Here is a 5,765-nt window from a genome sequence, read left to right as displayed (position 1 = left end):
TTTATTCATTATTTTTGTATCATCAGCGAACTTAGATACTTTACAGGTGAGGCCCTCATCGATATCATTAACGTAAATAAGGAAAAGAACAGGGCCGAGCACAGATCCCTGTGGTACACCACTTAAAACTTCTACGCCAGTTTGAAAATTTACCATTTGAAACAACGCACTGCTTTCTCTCAGACAGCCAGTCTTCAAGCCAATTGAGAAGTTTTCCATTTATACCATGTGACTTCAATTTAGCTAGTAGCTGCTTGTGGGGAACTTTGTCAAAAGCTTTTTGAAAATCTAGATACACTATATCTACTGCCTTTGTTTCATCGTACATGGTGAAAACATCATAAAAGAAATCAAGCAGATTAGTTAGACAAGAACGTCTGTTTCGGAAGCTATGCTGTGAGTCATTGATTAAATCATTTTCCACTAGAAAGTTCACTAAATTATTGCGAATTGCTGTTTCCATTAGTTTACATACTACAGATGTAAGGCTGATAGGTCTGTAGTTACTTGGAAGTGAATTGTCGCCTGTCTTTTCTATGGGGGTAACGTAAGCTAACTTCCAATCCTTGGGAACCTTACTGCAGTTAAATGATTTGGTGAAAAGCAAATGAAAGGGGCTTACAAATTTGAAATTTAGTTTCTTTCAAGACACGTGGTGCAATACCGTCTGGGCCGGGGGCTTTATCAGTTTTCATTTTATCAATTACTTTGATTATTTCGTTTTCATGAAAAAAAAAGGGGTTATGTTGTGGAGCATAAGGAGTGGTTCGGGGATTATATGAGTATTTTCCTCTGTAAAAATTGAAACAAAATAATCATTCAGTGTGTCCGCGATCTGAGTTTCTTCGGTGACAAAATTACCGTTATCTAGTGTAATTTGATTAATGTGACATGTAATGACTTTTTTTATTTCGAACGTAACTGTAAAATTCTTTGGGATTGGATTCAGAAATGCTTGCAATATACATTTCTAGATTTTAGTTACTCTGTCTAATGAGCTTTTTTGATTCGCGTCGGAGTCTGTCATATTCTAGTTTATCGGCCTCATTCTGAGAGGACAAATATTTACGGTAGGCACAATTTTTCTGCAGTAGTTGTGACTCAATGTTGTTTAGGTTTGTTTCTCCTGCATGGACGTCTTTTACGCACAGGGATACACGTCTTAACAGCATTTTCTAAAATGTACTTAAATTTCGCCCATGATTCTTCAATGTTGCTTTCACCAAGTTCAGCATTCCAGTCTGCGACAGAAAGAATTGACCTAAGTCTCTCGTAGTCTCCTTTTTTGTATATGAAAACTTTTTCGTTGCTAACAATGTCTTTATATGCTTAAAGGTTGATGTTAAAGGAGACAATCTTGTGGTCACTTGTACTAAATTCAGGACCAATATTAACGTTAGATATTAGGTCATCGTTTGTTTAAAGAACAAGATCTAATATGCTGTTACCTTGTGTGGCTCCTTGTATAAATTATTATACAAGTCGTAACCAGAATGAGAGTTAAGTGGATTTCCCCATGAGTTAACAGGTAGATTGAAGTCTCCACAGATAACTGTATCAAAAGTGTTACTTATTTCATTAATTTGATCTTGTAAATTCTTATCGGAGGAAACATTGTGAACCGGAGGCCTATAAATAAGACCTATAGCAGTTTTCTTAGAACGTACTCTTAAATGCAAGAAGACTGAATCTATATTGTTAATCTTTTCGGTTTTTAGTATGGTTGGCTGAAGACTGGCTTTTACATACAGCAATACACCGCCACCTATCCTGTCTTTTCTTTCACAGCTGAATATTTCATAGCCTGGCAAGTTGTATTCCGCAAGAAAGTCTCTGTTCGCAGAGTTCAGCCAAGATTCAGTAATATGATAGTAATGTGATAGTTTTCTACAGCTACCAGGGTTTCTAAATCTGAAAATTTATTTCTAAGGCTGCGAGAGTTGATTAGGCAAGCTTTTATAGTGTTGCACATGGAGGTCGGGTTGCACGAGGAGTCTACTAAGAGTCTGGGGATACACGATCTTGGCTGGTCGTTTTTTGGTCTGAAAATAGAAACTTTATTACTAAGGAGTCTGCCAAGTTGTGCTGCTTCAATTCCATTTAGGTGTAAAACCATCCAGCTGAAATAGAGAAGGTTTATTGTAAAAGTTGTCCCAAAGATTAACAAAGTCTACACCTTCCCCCTGCGCAGAGAGAACGGAGACGGCTGTTACTGCTGAAGGCTCTGTTGTAGAAGACAGCCGGTGCCCTGGTCCGAAGGAGGATACCTGAAACAATAATGTTATTGGATTTAGTTTTGTAGCGCTGTATCATCCTCTTGAACTTTTCCATGAGCTCTTCAGACCTAGTGTTTTCGACATCATTTGTACCTGCATAAATAATAAAGAGGGTATTATTATTAGATCCGCAGGCTGCCTCGTCGCATGCTGCCGTGATGTCATCTAAGCGTCCAACAGGCATGCATAGACGCTTATGTGTCTTACAAGCCCTGCCACAGAACTCAGAGCTGACCTCTGACTATTGACTCTCTGACCAGTCTTGTCTCTTGTGCATCTTCCTCCTCTTCAGCTGAGGATCTGGTACCTGTTGTGTGTTGAGATGGGCAAAAATTTCTTAACATTAGTGGTGGTGGCACGATTCCTGACTGAAGTGAATGATGACTCTGCAAGCACAGCATGTGGGCGGGCAGGAGCCCCTGGAGTGGAGGAGGTAGGTCTGTCAGGGATGGCAAAAAACATCTGTGGAGGTGCAACCTGTATTAGAGACAACGAACTCTTTTATTGTTTCAAGCTGTTGCACGATGTCCTCATACTGCTTTGCACTTCTCGTATTTCTCATTGAGTCTCTCTATCTTACTCTGGAGGTGACACAACCTGCAGGCAGAAGAATTTCTGAAATAGTGAGGGGCAAACCTGCCACGACAGGCTTCGCTTTTGGTCTGAGAAGAGAAGGCGTGACTGATTAATCAGAGCACTTTCGAAGTTTCAGAAAAGATGTGACCATAAATTGAGCAAATGAAAAGTTTATGCATGGAAATCAGATACTGCTGTGTTGGATGCCTCCAACACTCGACAGGGTCTTGAAAATGCCATAAAGACCTATCGCTTGCCTAGAGTCTCGGTCATGAGTGAGACTTTCACAACCCGGCGCTTGCAGCTATTGTCCTCACAGTTCTGTCCCATAGAGTGGGGGCCGGCATAGTCACTCTAGGCAAAGCGGGCAAATTGGGGAAACGGAACCAGCACCCAACCTCACCTTCAGCCACATCTGACACACCTCTCTGTGACCCTTGCGAGGCCTGGCCGGTGGCACCTGTCGCCAGTGTGTTCCCCACTGACTCTAGGAGACTATCAGACTCACTTCCAGGGAGACTAAGAGACTAAGAAACTGAAATATTCCTTGAATAGTATGAGGAGAAGGATGGAAAAAGTGATGAGAACCAGTCATTCTGAAGGATAGAGATGAAAGGGACCGCCATTAGCAGGGGGAGAAGCGGGGTGACTCGCATCAACAACTGGTTTCCCAGTGAGGCTAAATTAGTGTAGAGACCGCCACACTTCTCTAAACCCCAGCCCCCCAGCTAACTAAAGCTAACTAAGGCAATGGTCCAGCTAACTATGACCTTGGAACTCCAGCCATTGTCCCGTCAAGGGATCCTCTACCTGCAGTCCAATCCACCACTGCTGCTGCCCAGTTGGCTTCACCGTAACCCTGGCCTGGGGGGACTTACCAGGTTAACCCACCTTGTCCAAGGGTTGGCCTGAGGACTATGCACGGCAGGGTGGTCAATTTCCCTGAGAAGAGCTACGATCACCCGCATACCGGAGGAGGAGGGGAGGAGGAATACAAAGGAATACAAAGGAAAGCCAAACAGCAACAGACCTTTTGGTCCTTGCAAGGCTGTTTGGTAACAACTTCTAACTAGCTACAGGGAAGAGACACAGGACAGCATAGCAGAAGGCTCCTCCCCCCACCCACCCACTTCCCCTCCAGCTTGCGCTGGCATGGAAATAGATTGGGAGAAAGTACCATGCAGTATGGAAAAACTGACATGGAATTTTCATAGGAAAGGATGAAAGGAAGTTCCTTACTATTCAACCTACGGTGAACTCTATACGCCTATTTTGAAAGTTAATACAATTTATATTAAAACTGGTGTTTATTAGTTTATTTGTGAATTTAGTAATTATTCGGACAAGAAGAGAACTTGTTTGGGGATTTGCTTTTAAATATTTTTTATTTTTTAATGATTCAATAGTATTGCTGTTCACAATTTCTGCAGGAAGTTTATTTCATATATTTATTATACAATTAAAGAAAAAATGTTTTGCCTCGTGGGATTTAAAAACGTTTGGGTATATTGCTGTTCACAATTTCTGCAGGAAGTTTATTCCATATATTTACTATACGATTAAAGAAAAAATGTTTTGCCTCGTGGGATTTAAAAACGTTTGGGTATAATCTTGAATCCATTATTTCTTGTTAGGTTAGAATGATCAATGAGTGAATGAATGAATGATCATATTTATGTGCATCAATGTTACTATATCCTTTGAAAAATTTTGAACACTTCAATTAGGTCTCCTCCTTATCCTGCGCTTTTGTTAAACTAAATAGGTTTAGTTCTTCCAGTCGTTCCTCATTACGGCTTATTGCGCAATCTTGGAATCATCTTGTGTGACTCTTGCCGCTGTATCTTTTCTAGTTTTTCAATGTCTTTTTTGTATATATGGTGACCAGAAACTGTACACAGTATTCTAGATGAGGGCGCCAGCGCACCAGTGAGTTTATACGTATAAGGCAAGTACAACCTTTTCTGATTTAATCTTCAAAAGGTTCTTCCAATGAACCCTAACTAATTTTATTTGCTTGTCTTTACGGTTTCTTCTGTGTAATGTTGACTTCGGCTTTAGGGTCGTTTGACACAACACGAAACCAAGATCTTTTCTTTATCGGTGCTTGACAGACAAAAAAAAAAAAAGTTGCAACAACAGCTATTACTATTACGAGGGACGACGACGAGGAGTAAGAGAAGAGAGAAAGAGGAGGAGGAGGAGAAGTTTGTTTGCACTGTAGAAGTACTCGTGTGTGTGTGTGTGTGTGTGTGTGTGTGTGTGTGTGTGTGTGTGTGTGTGTGTGTGTGTGTGTGGAGCTGTGTGGACCAACCCTTACAAACCTCTACTTGACAAATTACTTAATATCCCTATGATTTTCCTTCACTTCGCATTCACTGTTTCCATTCTTGCCCCTCCCACTTGCAATCCTTTCTATACTTCTCTCCCCCTTTACTTCTTCTCCATCCTCGTTCTACCTAGTAGGAGAGAGGAGAGAGAGAGAGAGAAGCGGAGAGAGAGAGAGAGAGAGAGGAGAGAGAGAGAGAGAGAGAGGAGAGGAGAGGAGAGAGAGAGATTATAGTATATTTAAAATTATTTTGTATTTGAATAATTTATTGTTTCTTCAGCCCCACAGAGCCTCGTGGCGCAACGGATAACGCGTCTGACTACGGATCAGAAGATTCCAGGTTCGAATCCTGGCGAGGTCGTAAACTATGGGAATGTGTTTTTAAGATGGTTAGGTGCATCTGTCCATTTACGTTACCTCTTGCGTGAATAACGGCGATGCTCTTTTTTCCAAATATATATACAAATTCATATCATCAGCTCATGAAGTGTGCTATGTGTGTCTATTGAGACGCCAAAACACGCCCCCTAACACACAACGCAGACACAGAAAAGAGGTGCAATCAAAGAAAGCAATTCTTAAAA

The 5,765-nt window shown here is 41.1% G+C and overlaps 1 non-coding gene across 1 annotated transcript; it reads left to right on the top strand.

Annotated features, from left to right (window-relative positions):
- Nucleotides 1-5,469: 5,469 nt before the first annotated feature.
- On the top strand, nt 5,470-5,542 carry Trnar-acg (transfer RNA arginine (anticodon ACG)). Its single transcript has one exon. It is a non-coding gene; the product is annotated as a tRNA-Arg (tRNA).
- Nucleotides 5,543-5,765: the final 223 nt, after the last annotated feature.

Source organism: Scylla paramamosain, chromosome 8 (genome assembly GCF_035594125.1).
Source record: "Scylla paramamosain isolate STU-SP2022 chromosome 8, ASM3559412v1, whole genome shotgun sequence".
NCBI classification, from domain to species: Eukaryota; Metazoa; Arthropoda; class Malacostraca; order Decapoda; family Portunidae; genus Scylla; species Scylla paramamosain.
This window is presented reverse-complemented; position numbering and strand designations above follow the sequence as displayed.